Below are 19,937 nucleotides of genomic sequence, written 5' to 3' on the forward strand. Positions count from 1 at the left end.
TCAAGGCTGCAATCACCATCTGCAGTGATTTTGGAGCCCACGAAAATAAAATCTGCATTTATTTCCACTCCCCCACCCCCTCACATATTTGCCATGAAGTGATGGGACTGGATACGGTGATCTTCATTTTTTAAATGTTGAGTCTTAGCCAGCTTTTTCACACTCTTCTTTCACCTTCATCAACAGGCTCTTTAGTTCTGCTTCCCTTTCTGCCATTAGGGTGGTATATTTTGCATATCTGAAGTTGCTGATATTTCTCCCAGCAATCTTGATTCCAGCTTGTGATTCATCCAGCCCAGCATTTCGCATGATGTACCCTGCATGTAAGTCAAATAAGCAGGGTGACAATATATAGTTTTGACACACTCCCTTCACAATTTTGAACCAGTTCATTTTTCCATGTCCAGTTCTACTGTTGCTTCTTGACCTGCATACAGGTTTCTCAGGAGGCAGGTAAGGTGGTCTGGTATTCCCATTTCTTTAAGAATTTTCCATAGTTTGTTGTGATCCACACAGTCAAAGGCTTTAGTGTAGTCAGTGAAGCAGAAGTAGATGTTTTTTTGGAATTCCCTTGCTTTTTCTATGATCCAATGGATGCTGGCAATTTGATCTCTGATTCCTCTGCCTTTTCTAAATCCAGTTTGTACATCTGGAAGTTCTCAGTTCACATATTATTGAAGCCTATCTTGAAGGTTTTTAAGTATTACCTTGCTAGCATGTGAAATGAGCACAGTTGTATGGTAGTTTGAATATTCTTTGTCATTTCCCATGTTTGGGATTGGAATGAAAACTGACCTTTTACATTCCTGTGGCCACTGCTGAGTTTTCCAAATTTGCTGACATACTGAGTGCAGCACTTTAACAGCATCATCTTTTAGGATTTGAAATAGCTCAGCTGGAATTCCATTGCCTCCACTCACTTTGTTTATAGTAATGCTTCCTAAGGCCCACTTGATTTCAGACTCCAGCGTGTCTGGCTTGAGGTAAATGATTACACCATCATGGTTATCCAGGTCATTAAGACCTTTTTTGTATAATTCTTCTGTGTATTCTTGCCACCTCTTCTTAATCTCTTCTGCTTCTGTTAGGTCCTTGCTGTTTCTGTCCTTTATTGTGCCCATCTTTGCATGAAATATTCCCTTGGTATCTCTAATTTTCCTAAAGAGATCTATAGATGTTCCCATTCTATTGTTTTCCTCTATTTCTTTGCATCGCTCACTTAAGATGACTTTCTTATATCTCTTTGCTATTCTCTGGAACTCTACATTTGGTTGGGTATAACTTTCTTTTTCTCCTTTGCCTTTTGCATCTCTTCTTTTCTCAGCTATCTGTATAGGCCTCCTCAGACAACCACTTTGCTATCTTGCATTTCTTTCTTTTACTTTGGGATGGTTTTGTTCACCACTTCCTGTACAATGTTATGAACCTCCATCCACAGTTCTTCAGGCATTCTATCAGATCTAATCCCTTGAATCTATTTGTCACTTCCACTGTATAATCACAAGAGATTTGATTTAGGTCATATCTGAATGGCCTAGTGATTTTCTCTACTTTCTTCAATTTGAATTTTGCAATAAGGAGCTCGTGATCTGAGTCATAGTCAGCAGCAGGTCTTGTTTTTGCTGACTGTATAGAGCTTCTCCATCTTTGGCTGCAAATAATATAATCAATCTGATTTTGGGTGGACCACCTGGTGATGTCCATGTGTAGAGTCACCTCGTGTGTTTTTGGAAAGAGGGTGTTTTCTATGACCAGTGTGTTCTTTTGGCAAAACTCTGTTATCTTTTCCCTGCTTCATTTTGTACTGCATTTTGAACTTGTCCTTTCATCTCCTAAACTGAGAGTTCTGTTCTAACACATTGTATCTGCCTGCAGGCTACTTCTGCTTGAGTATCTCACCTGCATTTCAAATCTAAAATATCAAACATGAAGCCTATATATTAGCCTCAAAAATGTGTCCTCCAATCCATCGTTATCATTGCTTCCAGGGCTACCACCCTTCTCAAGGGCCATAAGGCACTTTTATGAACTTTTATCTGAGTGGCTTCTTCCCCTTGACCATCCTATCCAGGCAGTTACTTATTCTTGCTGCTCCTTCCTTGATAAGAGTTTATCATTTCTACATTGCCACTGTCATCATCTCATCTCCAAGGGCTCCTTACAATGTGCCAAGAAATCAGTTCCTCTTTGGACAATCTTCTTTTAGGAAGAATTATTTACCTAGACTATTCAATCTGTGAGCTGAACAAGGAGAGGAAGTGCTATAGTATAAACTGAAGATAATGGCATCCGGTCCCATCACTTCAGGGCAGATAGATGGGGAAACAGTGGAAACAGTGGCTGACTTTATTTTTCTGGGCTCCAAAATCACTGCAGATGGTGATTGCAGCCATGAAATTAAAAGACACTTACTCTTTGGAAGGAAAGTTATGACCAACCTAGACAACATATTAAAAAGCAGAGACATTACTTTGCCAACAAAGGTCCGTCTAGTCAAGGCTATGGTTTTTCCAGTGGTCATGTATGGATGTGAGAGTTGAACTATAAAGAAAGCTGAGCACCAAAGAATTGATGCTTTTGAACTGTGGTGTTGGAGAAGACTCTTGAGAGTTCCTTGGACTGCAAGGAGATCCAACCAGTCCATCCTAAAGGAGATCAGTCCTGGGTGTTCATTGGAAGGACTGATTCTGAAGCTGAAACTCCAATACTTTGGCCACCTGATGCTAAGAGCTGACTCATTGGAAAAGACCCTGATGCTGGGAAAGATTGAGGGCAGGAGGAGAAGGGGATGACAGAGGATGAAATGGTTGAATGGCATCATCGACTCAATGGACATGGGTTTGGGTGGACTCCGGGAGTTGGTGATGGACAGGAAGGAATGGCGTGCTGTGGTTCATGGGGTCACAAAGAGTCAGATACAATTGAGCGATTAAACTGAACTGAATTATAATTAGCATACCTAATATCAGGCTTCCCAGGTGTCTCAGTGGGTACATAATCCACCTGCAATACAGGGGACTCATGTTTAATCCTTGGGTCAGGAAGATGCCCTGGAGGGCCTGGCAACCCGCTCCGATATTCCTGCCTGGAAAATCCCACAGATGGGGAGCCTGGAGGGCTAAAGCCACAGAATTGCAAAGAGTCGGACACAACTGGTGCAACTGAGCACACACACACACACACACACACACACAAGGTATCTACAGAAACAAGCAATTCATATGTACCTAGATGGAAAATCATTATTATCAGCTTTCACTACTGTTCAAGGATAAACATAGCATGGATTTTGTGTTAAATATCAACCACTGTTATGTGAGGCAATGAGAAAACGGAAGTGTATTCTCTTGCATTTCTGTTGGTGTAGATCTTTTTCTTCCTTTGGAATTCTTCTCAGAATACCTTGTATTTATATCTGTCATGGCTCCACATCAATCTACACGTATCTGTAAGCCATAGGAGATATTTGAACACTAGATTGCCCTTAGTGTCAATAACTGCAATTCAATCACAAAGGCCTTTTTGCCTTAGCTACACAAATTTCAGTTGTCTACAGTCTTAGCTATTTCTGGGGCTGTTTGCTCTTTAACCCAAATGCATGCCTATTCTTGAAATTCAGAGGCATGACTCTCCTCCAGTGTGAACTCAAGCCACCGTTTCCTTTTACAAATTGTCCATGAATGTGTCATATAATATTACTTTTGTGAAGTGAGTGGAGGTTTCTAGACATCAGTAGTTTCAAATGGAGAAAAAACTAGATGGACAAAGAGTGATACTTGAAAGGTAATTCACTGTTAGACTCCAAAATCTTTTCCTCTTTATTTGTTTCTCATTTTCTGTTGAACCTTCCCCCAGTTAGAGTTAACTGAGGGATAAGACAAAATGACCTCTCTACAGCAAACTGCTGTCTGCCTGACTGTGGGTTTATTCTTTGAATATCTCATGTGCAATGCAGTTACAATTGGAACATCAGTTTCCTCCTTACAGGTTCTCTCCTGCTGGTTTAGCTTTTCCCAATTCATCTTACACTGTTGCCAAGCTACTCTTCCCCAATTTCCCCTGTTTTATTTGTCTATTAGATTCTGATGATCCCCTGCTCCTTAGAAAGTCATATGCAATGCCTGAGCCTGACCTATGAAGCCATACATTACCAGCCCCATCTTCCTAACCCACAAATCCTTTCATGACATCTTGCTTCCACTCCTTCTGCACCAATCAACAGTGAGAAAATCGATTTTGTACTCCAAACCCTTGCTTCTGCTGTTTGTCACCACAGCTCATAATTCCTTCAAGAACAGTATACAAACTTTCTTGTTCATCTGGTCTTCATGGAAAATCACAAGGTGAAAATGGCAATTTCCACTGTAGAAAACATATCAGGTCTTCCCTGATAGCTCAGTTGGTAAAGAATCTCGCCTGCAATACAGGAGACCCCAGTTTGATTCCTAGGTCAGGAAGATCCCCTGGAGAAGAGATAGTCTACCCACGCCAGTATTCTTGGGCTTCCATGGTGGCTCAGCCAGTAAAGAATCTGGCTGCAATGCGGGAGACCTGGGTTCGATCCCTGGGTTGGGAAGATCCCCTGGAAAAGGGAACAGCTACCCACTCCAGTATTCTGACCTTGACCATACCATGGACTGTATAGTCCATGGGGTTGCAAAGAGTTGGACACATCTGAGTGACTTTCACTAGTGTTCACTCACTCACAAAGTTTGTAGCTCTAATTGAATGGATGAATAAGTGAGTAGTGTATTGGAAAGATCACTGGATTTAAATTCAGCAGATCAGATTGAAGTCTCAGTTTTCCTGTTTATTAAGTTGCATTCTTTTACACAAGTGATTTTAGACATGAGTGCCTATTCCTTTACCTGCAAAAAGGGGATAAATTACCCATCCTAATTAATCCATAATATTGTTGGTTGTTGTAAAGTTACAGTCAGGTAATATTTCTGAAAAGCATCAGCCTGAGGCTAAATGGAAATATAAGTTTTGGTGTCATTGTGTATCTAGTGCATTTACAGGTGACAGGCCCGGCAACTAAAAAGGCAAGGCCATCATCTGACCCTTCCATGAATTTGGAAATAAACAAACATTTTGCCTAGATTTTCTAGCTGTAAGTCAAACCACTGCAGTAGATTTTCTATTTTCCCATATCTCATTATGGTAATACAAAATCAATCAACCTACCCATGAATTTATTCAGGGATGATTTTTGTGTTGGCAATATGCCTTCTGCATAAATCCATATTTTTCTCTTCCCAAAGGTCAGCTGTATTACTGAACATCTGCTCTAAGAAAATGCTAGTGGAGTCAATGGTGTTCTACAATAGGGAGCCACTTAATGCTCCCAGAATATGTCTCCTATTGTCTGTCCCTTGTCAAATGTCCATGCCTTATTGAACATGGTAATTCAATGGATACATTAAGCATGTTGGGATATGCAAAACTATTTTAAATAATTTTATCTATAAGATAAAATGGCCAAAACATTTCTGAAAATGCAACAGTATATAGCTGTTCTTATCTGGCTATAACCATCCAATAGATGATGATAGAAAACATTTATATAGCATTTACAGTATCCCAGGCAATGTTCTAAGTGATTTGCCCAACGATTTAGCTACTACTATGATCTATATTTTATAGAAGAGGAAACTGATAGAAAAGAGGTTAAGCGACTTATCCAAGGTCATGCAGTCAGTAGGTGGCTCTCCAGAATGCAAACCCAGGTAGCTGGGATCTAGAATTTATACTTACAATCACTATGCTACATGCCTACAAGAATAATTAAATTTCTTTCTTTTTTGGTAAAAGAGAAACCTCTTAAAAAACATTTTTTTTTTTTGGTTGCAAAGAGAGTCTTCGTAGCCAAGAGCAGGCTCTCTAGTTGTGGTGCAGGGGTTTAGTTATCCCCAGGCATGTGAAATCTCAGATCCCTAACCAGGGATTGAACCTGCTTCCACTGCATTGGAAGGTGGATTCCTAACCACTGGACCACCAGGGAAGTGCCTAAATTTCTTTTAAAATTGGCACAATGACTGCATTATATAAAATGGATCACAATTTGTGTGACCAATCATCTATTAATGAACTTTGGTTCTTTTTGCCATTATAATTTTTTCGGTGAACAACCTAGTACAAAAAATGTTTTTATATTTGTCCAAATATTTCCTTGAGATAAATCACTATACTTTCTGGAAAAAAGTGTTCTGGAAAGCTTGTGCCTAAAGATGTTGTTTTCACATATGATATCTCATTTCATGAACACTGCAAACCCAAGACTTGGGTACATCTAATTATCTCAATTTTAGGCACAAAGAAATTGGGAATTAGAAGGGTCAAGTGAAGTGCTCAAAGCCAGATAGCTAATAGGTAGTACACGTCAGATTCTAATCTAGGGAAGTCCAAGGTCAAGCCTCCTACTGTTTTTATTATACTTATATTTCAGTGTTTTTCTTCAGTCAAGCTCACACCTTCTCAGATTACATGCAATGGACTTAAAGTTCTTTTTTTCCTTTAGATCCAGACCCACTCTAGTGGAGCTCATTCTGTAACTACATATCTTCATTTTGCTCCCCATAGAAAACTAAAACAAAAGCAAAAGCAAGAAAACATATTTCACTCAGACCCTCTAATATTCCACTGAGTATTTTTTTCAGGTTTTGAAAGTTTAATGAGCAGATTTTATTTAATAAAAATATTTCTATGTCATAATACAAGCATAAAATTCCTCTAGGAGAAAAGCAGTGAAAACAGTAATCTAATGAGAATCAAGCTTAGTTATGTGTGGATGTAGTTATTTGTGACCTCTTAACACATAAGTTCCAAATAAGTGCCACTGATATAGGAGGGTAGTTGAAAGAGATTTAAAAAAGGAAGACTATGGATGCCTGGTTTAAAATGAAGAATTAAACATACACGATTATTACCAGTCATTCCAGAATCTTCAGTAAAAAGATAGGAAAGGAAAGAGAAAGGAACAGACAGAACAGACTAGTGGTTGCCACAGGGGAGGGCAGTGGGGGAGGAATGGATTAGGAGTTTGGATTAACAGATGCAAACTGGTATATATAGGATGAATAGGACAACAAAGTCCTACTGTATAGCATAGGGAACTATATTCAATATCCTGTGATAAACCATAATGGAAAGAATATGAAAAAGAATGTATGTGTGTGTGTGTGTGTGTGTGTGTGTGTGTGTGTGTGTGTGTGTAATGGAGTCACTCTGCTGTACACCTGAAACTAACACAACAGTGTAAATCAACTATACTTCAATAAAATAAATTCAAAAAGGAAGAAGAAAGAGGACAAAAAAAATGAGAGAAGAGAAAACAGCAGAGAAGAGAGGTTAACATCATGTCCAAGGATGGAAATGGGATGGGTCTTTGTTAATCAGATCTGAAAGCTAATTCTGAAAGAGATGGGAATACCAGACCATCTGACCTGCCTCTTGAGAAACTTATATGCAGGTCAGGAAGCAACAGTTAGAACTGGACATGGAACAACAGACTGGTTCCAAATAGGAAAAGGAGTACATCAAGACTGTATATTGTCACCCTGCTTATTTAACTTATATGCAGAGTACATCATGAGAAACGCTGGGCTGGAAGAAGCACAAGCTGGAATCAAGATTGCTGGGAGAAATATCAATAACCTCAGATATGCAGATGACACCACCCTTATGGCAGAAAGTGAAGAGGAACTAAAAAGCCTCTTGATGAAAGTGAAAGAGGAGAGTGAAAAAGTTGGCTTAAAGCTCAACATTCAGAAAACTAAGTCATGGCATCTGGTCCCATCACTTCATGGGAAATAGATGGGGAAACTGGAAACAGTGTCAGACTTTATTTTTTGGGCTCCAAAATCACTGCAGATGGTGATTGCAGCCATGAAATTAAAAGACGCTTACTCCTTGGAAGGAAAGTTATGGCCAACCTAGAGAGCATATTAAAAAGCAGACATTACTTTGCCAACAAATGTCCATCTAGTCAAGGCTATGGTTTTTCCAGTGGTCATGTATGGATGTGAGAGTTGGACTGTGAAGAAAGCTGAGTGCCAAAAAACTGATGCTTTTGAACTGTGGTGTTGGAGAAGACTCTTGAGAGTCCCTTGGACTGCAAGGAGATCCAACCCATCCATCCTAAAGGAGATCAGTCCTGGGTGTTCATTGGAAGGACTGATGCTGAAGCTGAAACTCCAATACTTTGGCCACCTGATGCGAAGAGTTGACTCACTGGAAAAGACCCTGATGCTGGGAGGGATTGGGGGCAGGAGGAGAAGGGAACAACAGAGGATGAGGATGACTGGATGGCATCACCAACTGGATGGGCATGAATTTGAGTAAATTCTGTGAGTTGGTGATGGACAGGCAGGCCTGGCGTGCTGTGATTCATGGGGTCGTAAAGAGTTGGACACGACTGAGCAAATGAACTGAACTGAACTGAAAGCGCTTACTGAAGTAGTCGGTCACTGAGGTAGTCACCAAAACACACAAGGTTGGTATTCTGAAGCTTATGTAGTTTTTTTGGTTTGACTCTGGTTTAGCTCTGTGATTTGCTTTAATCAATGGAGTACAAGCAGAATGATGCAATGTCAGTTCTGAAGATCAGTTTGAAACCAGTTTTTTTTCTTTCTCCTGCACATTTAGAATTCTCATATACATCTCTTAAGCAGATGATGAGACAATTCTCAAAGAAGAAACTGACCAACCCAACGGGGAATCCAATTCAGGAGAATGGTGAAGGAGATTACAACATAGGGGTCAATGGAAATAATAGGATTACAGCTGTGCAGCAGGTCAGAGGGCTCAAAGAACACCTGTGATCAAGGGCTCTAAGAGGGGAAAAACCCTCATAGAATACTTGACGCACTTTGAAGAAAGATTTTACAGTTACTTAGGGGAGTTTGCAGCCATGAAATTAAAAGATGCTTGCTCCTTGGAAGAAAAACTGTGACAAACCTAGACAGCATATTAAAAAGCAGAGACATTACTTTGCCAACAAATATCTGTATAGTCAAAGCTATGGGTTTCCCTGGTGGCTCAGATGGTAAAGAATCTGCCTGCAATGCGGGAGACCTGGGTTCAGTCCCTGGGTTGGGAAGATCCCCTGGAGGAGGACATGGCAACCCACTCCAGTATTCTTGCCTGGAGAGAATCCCATGGACAGAGGAGCCTGGCAGGCTACAGTCCATGAAGTCACAAAGAGTTGGACATGACTGAGTGACTAAGCCCAGGCAAAGCTATGGTTTTTCCAGTAGTCTTGTATGGATGTGAGAGTTGGACCATAAAGAAGGCTGAATGCCAAAGAATTGATGCTTTCGAACTGTGGTGTTGAAGACTCTCCTTGGACTGCAAGGAGATCCAACCAGTCCATGCTAAAGGAAATCAGTCCTGAATATTCATTGGAATGACTGATGCTAAAGCTGAAGCTCCAATACTTTGGCCCTGATTCGAAGAAATGACTCATTGGAAAAGACCCTGATTCTGGGAAAGATTGAAGCAGGAGGAGAAGGGGGTGACAGAGGATGAGATGGTTGGATGGCATCACTGACTCAATGGACATGAGTTTGAGCAAGCTCCAGGAGATGTTGAAGGACAGGGAAGCCTGGTGTGCTGCAGTCTATGGGGTTGCAAAGAATTGGACACGATTTAGTGACTGAACAACAACAACAACCACAATAAGGAGAGTCTGGGAGGGAGAGGGAATTAATGACTTTATATTGAAGAGTAATCAAGGAAAAACCAAATCAATTTTTAAGTGTAGGCAAAACAAAGCTTCCCAACATATAAGAGATATGTGTATGACTCTTTTGTGAACAAAATAAAGCAAACACTGAGTATTTGGTAAACCAAACTTTCTGCTAGCATTAGAGTAGCAAGGAGAGGGTGATTAAGGGTATGTGAAGGTGACATGGGGGTATGAAATCTACAATTTCTATGGTAGAAGGAAAGTGACTAATGTCTAAAATTGAAAAAAAAAATCAAGTACTGGCAGCATATGCACATTGTTTAGAAATAATGGAAGTAAAATCCAGGAGCAGCAGGACAAAGATTTGTAAATAGGTTGACTCTGAAGAACAGGGCTGAGAGAAGTGGGCAGATGAGGGCTGTTTTTCTATAGAAGCCTTGAAATATTTAGTTGAGCTCTGTACATGTCTTGCTTCAATTTAGATACACATAATATTAGAAAACCAAAAATAAAAACAAAGAGGGAGAAAAGGAGACCTATATAAAAAGTAGGAAATGTGTTAATCTGCTTGTAACACAGAATGTGTGGACCTAATAATTTTTAAAAACCTCTTCAAAAAGACGTTCAATAGAAACAGTGAGAAACTAAGTGCTGATTTTCTCTTCCAGCCTCACTGACAATGTCATTTACATCCCCCAGGTTCAGATATTGAGTAAAAACAAGCTGCAGACAGTTTAGTTTATAATTACAATTTATACATTCCTGTAATTTTTTATGCCAAAATAAAATCTTCATTTTATTCCAGAAACTAGGTAAAATTAACTATACATGGGAGTAAAGATTATTTCTGTTAAAAATAACTTTATAGCAGTTTTATTTAGTGTTTCAGCTTTACCATCCTGGATCACTAGATTAAAAAAAAATGCCCAGAATTTGTCTCCAGGCAACTACCCAAATGCAGCAAGCTGAGGAGCAAATGAAATCAGCAAGTGACAAGCTATGGGCATAAGCATAGGGAGAGATGGTGAAATGTGACTAATTGAAGAACTCTCACAGTGTAGGGGAGATATCCGATGAGAGGAGACAACAAAGAATCAAATAAGATCTTGGAGACAACTGGAAATGTTCCTTAAAATAGAATTGAAAGCATAATTAAGTCAAATGGCAGCTCTCCATTTTTTGATAATGTACAAAAATAATCATCTGAATTGAGTGTAAAGAAGGCAAGGGAAAGAAGAATAAGCCAACTAAAGTAAAGAGATCAAAACACCCAAGCAAAAAAAGTGAAAGAAATAGGAAATGTGGAAGAAAAATAGCAACAGAACAACACAAAGTAGAAAGACTCTTCAGAACATGATTGAGCTGCAAATAACCCGTCATTGAACTTCTAGTTATTATGGTCAGCTAAGAGAAGAGAGAAAGCATCCCCTCTGGCTTAAAACATAGAGAAGTACTGAGTGAAATTTAGTTTTCTTTTTAAAAGTGTGAACCCAAGACTAAAAGCAAGAATAGGAAATCCCTGGTAATCAAAATGAAGCAGATCTCCAAGCCAGAAAGTGAGCAAGAATCATATGAACGTGAGAGGAGCACTGAGGCATGTGTGTGATTACAGAGGTAGAACTGAGCTCCCCAAATAAAGTCTATCAAAGTGGAACTAGAAACAAAATTGTTCCAATAAGTCTAAGACAAGGTAAGGAACCTTCCCTGTCCTGTCTTGCCAGACTCCCATCTCTATAATATTTCAAGGGGGAAAAAAGGGAAGGGGGTGACCTTGATAAAATGGAACTCTAATGTGCACTGTCTCTTATTCACTTAAAGACTTACACTGAGAATTAACACAAAACTAGAACTGAGGCAATCCTGTAGCAGTTAATACAGAATCCACCAGAGGTAGGCCCCGACTCTAAAGGCACGAGGCACCTCCATGGAAAAACTGTGCTGTGTTAATAAGGGAAAGTAGACCCATAAGAAAGAAGTAGGATGAAAAAGCAAGGAAATTGGTTAAGATCCATGGTGAAATCTATATAATTATTGGCAATAAACAATAACAACAATAATAGTGAAAATAATAGCAATGGCAAATTTGGATGGGTCAAAACCACAGTAAAATATGAGACACACATAGACTGGAAGGTGCAATGGGAGTGTCTGAATTCATTCTTTCTGAAGGCTTGAGGAACAAAGCTAGCAAGCAACTTTAGAGTTGAAACCCTTGTGTTAAAAAGGTTAAAGGGTTGACATGACAAGAAAGCACATAGAGGGAAGTCCCAGGTGGTGGTACGGTGGTTAAGACTTCAACCTTCCAATGCAGGGGCCATTCCAGCCCTAGTCAGGGAGCTGGATTCCTCATGCTGCAACTCAAGATACCTTATGCTGCAGCTTAGATCCAGTACAGCCAAATAAAATAAATAAATGCTAATTTAAAAAAAAGAATATAGATGCCTATGCTGAATATTTCCCCTTTGCCCATTAAGATCAGTCTCCACCCTTCTCTGGCCTACTCTGTGCATCTAGAGGCTTAGCTCTAACAACTACATCAACCAGCCTCTCTGGCTTTCTGGCTTCATGGTTTGTTAGTGGCTGAGGTAGCTGAAGGCCACAGCTCTGATGGGATGACCCTCTCTCGCAGCCTGGAACATTTGCTGGGCACTGCAAAAGCCTGCCTCCTCTTGCCTCTCAGACTTCTGAAGTGCTAGCAGCTTCCTCTGGTCTTGCAGATCCTACTGAAGGAGCCTCAAGATGATCCATGATCCTTTGTTTTTGTTAACCACCCCCCCAACACTTTGAGTGCTGCCCTTTCACTAATTTATTCAGTAACCATTCTGGAACTTACAATTTGTGTATTTCCCTGTGTGTTGGATCCTTAACAATACAAAGACAGAACTTCCAAATCAGTTTGAGGAGGAAGAAACAGGACTGGAGAAGGTGAAGACAGCTCTAAATTCTAGGAAGCCAGAGAAAAAATAAAAACTAAACGAACAAACAAGCATGCTAAATAGCAGCACTAACTCATATGATTGAAGTAAGTCAAAATGATATACATTTATGTATATTTAAAATGAACAAAATGATACTATATACTGATCATAGCTACATTTTGCATAGTAAAATTATAAAACCATGGACTGGAATTATATATACCAAGTTCAGCTTAATGGTTGCATCCAGGAAGGCATAAAAGAGGATTCAAAAGGAAGACATTTGAATATATCTGAAATACTTTATTCCCTAAGAAAAATAATTGAAGTATGCAATTTATTAATACTTTCGCTTATTTTGAGTGGTATCTATGTGGGTGCTGTAAAACTTTCTGCTGTGTTCTGTGTGTATGTTTCATAAAAAAGTCTATTATTCCAAATGAGAGCTGTATGTTTCTTACTCAAATCCTGTTGTATCTTGATTGGTTTCCCTTTTATCAATATATGACCCACACAATTATCTTAGAATAAAAGAAGTCTTAAAATGTCACAGGCATAGCAACAAAGATCTTTTCCCCATGTATATTAATAAATACCTTTGCTGCGTTACTATTGACATATAAAATGTCATCTTCAAGTGCCTCTTAAGATCCCAGGTGCTATGGGATTTACAAAGCACTAAGAAGGCATAATCTCAGCCCTCAAGCATCCAATGATAATGAGACTTTAATATCCCCAGATTATATTAATTAAATAAGAAAAGATAATTACATTAGAGGGGCATTACAGTCCTATTAGGTTGGGTGGGCTTCCCAGGTGGCGCTTGTGGTAAAGAACCTGCCTGCCAATGCAGGAGACATAAGAGATGCAGGTTTGATCCCTGGGTCAGGAAGACCCCTGGAGGAGGGCATGGCAACCCATTCCAGTATTCTTTTTAGGCCTCCCTATAGTTCTGATGGTAAAGCATCTGCCTGCAATGCAGGAGACCCAGGTTCTATCCCTGGGTCTGGAAGATCCCCTGGAGAAGGAAATGGCAACCCACTCCAGTATTCTTGCCTGGAGAATTTCATGGACAGAGGAACCTGGCAGGCTATAGTCCATGGGGTTGCAGACAGTCAGACATGACTGAGTGACTAACACACATACAGTATATCACATGCTAGATTTCTAAAACCATCCATGGGCATTTTAACATGAAGCCATACAATGATTTAGCAGGTTGAGAAAATCATAGCGAGGTCCCACTGACTTTGATATATCTTAATAAAATAAGATGGATTCAAATGGCTGTCTTTCTGAAAACTAACTCTATTATTTACATTTTTCATTTTGTCATATGACACTGTAGATATATGACAATGCAATTCAGATTTCCTTTCAATCTTCATAGGGCTTTCTGTTCCAGATAGAATATTCTGTTATGCTCTAAGAAAGAGAATAAATATAATAAAAATTGGTATAGTGTTATATTGAGAATAGTAAGTATATTTGAATTTAGTATTCTAATCCTTATCCATTTTCCTTGTGTACTTTTATGGTCATAAAAGATAGATCTCACTGAAACTCATGTCTAGGAAGGATATCCATAAACCTGCAGATTATCTAATACATAAGAGAGAATATTTTCAATTAGCAAAGGGCTGATTTTACCAAGTTCTCTATTACACAAAACCCTTTGGGTCCCTGCTGATTACCAAGATCTCAATATGCAGCAGATTTCCACTCAGTTGTGCTGCCAGTCCTCTTTCAAATATGAGTAAAATGGGTGAAAGAAAAGAAATCTTAGATAAATTTGACATAATATTCTAGATAGATCTTCTTAGAGAAAAATATATTAATACAGACCAAAATGTAATTTGGAGACTACATAAATTTATTCTTGATGCCATCTTCTGTAAGTGTAGAGAAAAGGATGACTACTACGTGCTTAACCAACAGCTGAGTAAATAGTGAAATGCACTCCTATTCTCTAAGAGGAAGATAGAAAGGAGCCGAACACTAATTTATCATCTTCTGTGTGTCATGAGGCTTGGACTGCATTACTTCTTTTAATCCTCTCAACAATCTTAAATTTTACAGATGGGGAAATTGAGGCTCAGGGAAGTTCACTAACTTCACTGTGGTCGCAAAGCAATTAAGTAGTGACTCCAGGATTCTAGTGACAATAGTGTTGACTCTAAATCACAATTGTAAGAACAAATGGATTTGAGGGTATTGGTTTTAAACCAGAATAAAAATTCCAGGATCCCATTCTCTTTATACATATTCATAATGTATAATCCTCCATTCAGGCTAGATGGAGAAAATATTACTTCTCTCTACCCCTTAGAATTGGCTGATCCATCCTCAAGAAGAAAAAAATAACTTCAAGGCCGAATCTTTGCAAAATCAAGACATGTATTATGGGGACTTCCCTGGTGGTCCAGTAACTAAGACCATGCACTCCCAATGCAGGGGGCCTAGGTTTGATCCTTGCCAGGGAACTAGATCACACATACAACTAAAGATCTAGCATGCTGAATGCTGCAAATAAGATCTGGTGTGACCAAACAAATTAAATAAATTATAAATATATATAAAAAAAAGACATGCATTGCAAAGTGATTTTTTCTTCACCAAAAAGTCAAGTGGAAAGAGATGTTCATGGTCTGAAGACACAGTGTTGTTGACATACTTCATTTCTTAATAATCCAATCAACACACCCATAGAGAAGGTCAAGTGCAAGATTGTATATTATAATGGCATGAATCAGAAAATAATTTTTTAGACCTGGATGGAACCCAAGAAACCTTGTCCAGAAGGTTCAGAGTTTCTCTCAGGGACTGTGGAGGGAGGTGAAGGTAGAATTCAATGGCAAGAACCTAGACCTTTCACCCCTACTTTAACCAGAACAGTTCTGATTTATCTGTATAAATAATAAACTTCTTAATGAGGACTTCTTTGATTGCATTGTTCTACAAACTATAACAACTCGAAAATTATTGTTCTGGTTCAACTCGCTTAATTTTTCAGAATTGAACTCTGGTTCAACTCGCTTAATTTTTCAGAGAAGGAATACAAGTCCAGTTTAGGGAAAAGACTTGCTCAAGTCTGCATAGCTCCTTAGAGCTCATCCAGAATTTAAAAAAAAAAAAATCTGCGCCATGTCTTTTTCTACACCTAAATCTCTTATTATGTTACTTAGCACTCAATTAAAGTCTACTAATGAATTGTAATATTATTAGTTACTGTGAATATAATTTCCATATTCTGTCAAAGTTTTAAGCTTTGTGTTTTTATGTCTGTGTGTTCATTACTTGTTTCTTATAGTTTTTCTATGAGTTCAGTTCAGTTCTGTCACTCAGTCATGTCTGACTCTTTGCGACCCCATAGACTGCAGCATGCCAGGCCTCCCTGTCCATCACCAACTCCTGGAGTTTACTCAAACTCATGTCCATTGAATCGGTGATGCCATTCAACCATCTCATCCTCTGTCATCCCCTTCTCCTCCCACCTTCAATCTTTCCCAGCATTAGGGTCTTTTCTAATGAGTTAGTTCTTCACATCAGGTGGCCAAAGGATTGGAGTTTCAGCTTCAGCATCAGACATTCCAATATATATTCAGGACTGATTTCTTTTAGGATGAACTGTCTAGTCAAAGTATGAATGTGAGAGTTGGACTCTAAAGAAAGCTGGGCACCAAATAATTGATGCTTTTGAGTTGTGGTGTTGGAGAAGACTCTTGAGAGTCCCTTGGACTGCAAGGAGATCTAACCAGTTCATCCTAAAAGAAATATTCCCTTTGTATCTCTAATTTTCTTGAAGAGATCTCTAGTCTTTCCCATTCTATTGTTTTCCTCTATTTCTTTGCACTGTTCATTGAAGAAAGCTTTCTTATCTCTCCTTGCTATTCTTTGGAACTCTGCATTCAAATGGGTATATCTTTCCTTTTCTCCTTTGCCTTTCACTTCTCTTCTTTTCTCAGCTATTTGTAAGGCCTCCTCAGACAGCCATTTTGCCTTTTTGCATTTCTTTTCCTGGAGGATGGTCTTGCTCCCTGTCTCCTGTTCAATGTCATGAACCTCTGTCCATAGTACTTCAGACACTCTATCAGGTCTCTAACAGATCCCTTGAATCTGTTTTTCACTTCCACTGTATAATCATAAAGGATTTGATTTTGGTTATACCTGAATGGTCTATTGGTTTTCTCTACTTTTTCAATTTAAGTCTGAATTTGGCAATAAGGAGTTCATGGTCTGAACCACAGTCAGCTCCTGATCTTGTTTTTGCTGACTGTATAGAGCTTCTCCATCTTTGGCTGCAAAGAATATAATCAATCTGATTTCGGTATTGACCATCTGGTGATGCTCATGTGTAGATTCTTCTCTTGTGTTCTATGAGTTGGGCAGTATTAGTAATAGCACCCTTCTTCACATAAAAAGATTTTGAGGCTCATTGGGTAAGTGGTTAAATTAGGGGTGGAAACTAATTTTACTAGTTTTCAATCTAGTACATTTTCTTATACATTTTCTTAATAGTACCTCTCAATGTTCTGATTAGGGAAGAGCATCAGAACTATTTCATTCCAAGAATATTTTGTAGGATATTACTGTTATTATCATGAATTTTTACTTAAAAAGATCTTGTTGGAAATTGCAAAACTTGCTGTCCCTGCAGTAACACCCCTGCTTCTTTGAGGAAGTTAGGAAAACAATATTTTAAAAGACTTATTATTGCTGATGAATGACAAACCCCTCCTTTGGATATTTTTCTTCACAAGTTTTGAAACAGAATTTAGTGAAAAAAATTCAAATGCTATTTCCATAACACTGATCATAAATTCAGATTCTTTTCATCAAACACATGTTCTGCTAAATGCAGCATTGCTGTTTGCCTTCACTATTGAGAGAACAAATGAAAGAAGAAATGCAGTAACTTCCCATTCTTCATCAGTTATTGGAATGTGCTTCATACATGACTCTTAAGCCACAAGTGGTAGGTAATTGAATTCTTCAAGGTATCACAGATTTTCAAAAGGATTGACAGTTTTCTTAAGGAAAATATCACTTTTGGTTTGTTTTAAAACTGCTATATTTCAATCAACCCACATTGTGGGTGTATACACAAACACACACCCTTCATTTAGCTTCTGCCACTCTGACCTTTCAAATGATATTGTTGTTGTTGTTCAGCCACTCAATGGTGTCCAACTCTTTGTGAACCCATGGATTGCAACTCACCAGGCTTCCCGGTTCTTCACTGTCTCCCCAAGTTTGTTCAAACTCAAGTCCATTGAGTCAATGATGCCATCCAACCATCTCATCCTCTGTAGCCCCCTTCTCCTCCTGCCCTCAATCTTTGTCAGAGTCTTTTCCAATGAATCAGCTCTCACATCAGGTGGCCAAAATATTGGAGCTTCAACTTCAGCATCAGTCCTTCCAATGAAGATTCAGGGTTGATTTCCTTTAGGATTGACTGGTTTGATCTTATATTCCTTAATTTTTGCTTTCCATTTACTCTGATGGAAAACAAAAGCTGTTATACGTGTGAAAGAAATTTGAAAGCTGTAATTTTATATTTAAATGTATTGAATTATTATTATTACATTGTAATAATACCAGTTATTATAGGATACTTTGGAATAATAATCAGTCATACCTTTTCACTTGAAATACTCATGCATCATATAATTTTCTCAATCTGCATTGTTAAATATCTCATTTTTGTTATCAACTCACTCAATTCTGCAGTTATAGAATTCACTAATTTTCCACCAAAATTTATTTGATGGTTGATCTCATTTTAAGGTTTACTTGAATCAAAAAATAAGCATTCTTCTCCGATTTCTTACTGTGTTCTCTCCATTTTGCCTGAAGAAGTTATTTAAATTCTATAACAGAAGGAGATCTTGAAGGGTACTTAATCTAACTTCTTTTGCCTGAGAAAAAGTGATTTGCCTAAGACAGCACAGTGACAAAAATTATTTTAGACCCTTGTCTTACAATTACCAACCCAACCTTCTTTTTCAACACCAAGCACAAGCAACCCAAAAGTGCTGCTTCCCCAGAAAAAAATTCCTCTTCAAAGGAAAACAGGTAAAAATCCTGTGTCTTTTTTATCTCTCTGGCTTATTTTCTAAAGGTATGGACACCTATGAGGCAGAGTTTTGCTATTAATGCCACACCACACAAGGCTATTTTGGTGGTAAAAAATATAGTGGCCATAACGTATTCCATTATATCAGCAGATTTTGATTTGTGTATAATAAGGAACACAAACTCATGGCTCTTCTGTTCTCCCATTCAATTATGAATGTACTAAAATAGCAATACCAATATTATGGAGTTTCCCCTGAGGGCTACTTCAGATATTTTTTATGACATATATAGGCTTAAAGTATTTCACAATACATATTCAAAAATAGAATTACAAAAAGTGAACTTCCGAAAACAATGTCACATGAAAACCGATTGAAATTATAAGACAAAGCCTCTGTAAAAAGTACAAATTCATTTCCATTCACTATGTCTCAAAGGACAAAGTATACTTATTGGTTTCATTCTGCATAAAATATCACCAAAAGACATCTGAATAATGCTGTTAATGAATTTTGTTTATCATCTTTTTTGAGAAAATTAGGAAGAGTAGTCACCGAAAACCCATCTTTTCCCCTCCCCCTGAACAGAGGACCTTTTTATTCTTACACACTTGGTAATAAAATACACCTATGACTATGCAGTTTTCTAAAAGTACTAAGAGGAAGAGGGAATCTGAACCACAATTTATCTTTTGGGGGATCTTTTGGGCTTCCCAGGTGGCTCAGTAGTAAAGAATCTACCTGCCAGTGCAGGAGACCTGGGTTCAATCTCTGGTCAGGAAGATCCCCTAGAGAAGGGAACAGCTACCCACTCTGGTATTCTTGCCTGGAGAATCCCATGGACAGAGGAACCTGGTGGGCTACAGTCCATAGGGTCACAAAGAGTCAGACATGACTGAGCAAACACACACACACACACACACACACACACACACAGAGGGATCTTTAGCATTCTCACTGGAAGCCTATCAGAAATGTGAAAGCAAACAACTTGCGGTGTTAGACTATACAATGGGAAATTACCCATTTTTCCTCCCTCGAAGCTTTATTAAGATATAATAGACCAATAACTGTATATATTTAAAGTTTATAACATGATGATTTGATACACATATACACTGTGAAATGATCATCACAAATCAGGTTAATTAACACATTCACCACCCCACATTGTTGTTGTTGTTTAGTTACTCAGTCATGTCCAACTCTTTGTGATTCCATGGACTGTAGCCCACCAGGCTCCTCTGCCCATGG

The sequence above is a fragment of the Odocoileus virginianus genome, unplaced genomic scaffold (genome assembly GCF_023699985.2).
Source record: "Odocoileus virginianus isolate 20LAN1187 ecotype Illinois unplaced genomic scaffold, Ovbor_1.2 Unplaced_Scaffold_7, whole genome shotgun sequence".
In the NCBI taxonomy this organism is placed as follows: Eukaryota; Metazoa; Chordata; class Mammalia; order Artiodactyla; family Cervidae; genus Odocoileus; species Odocoileus virginianus.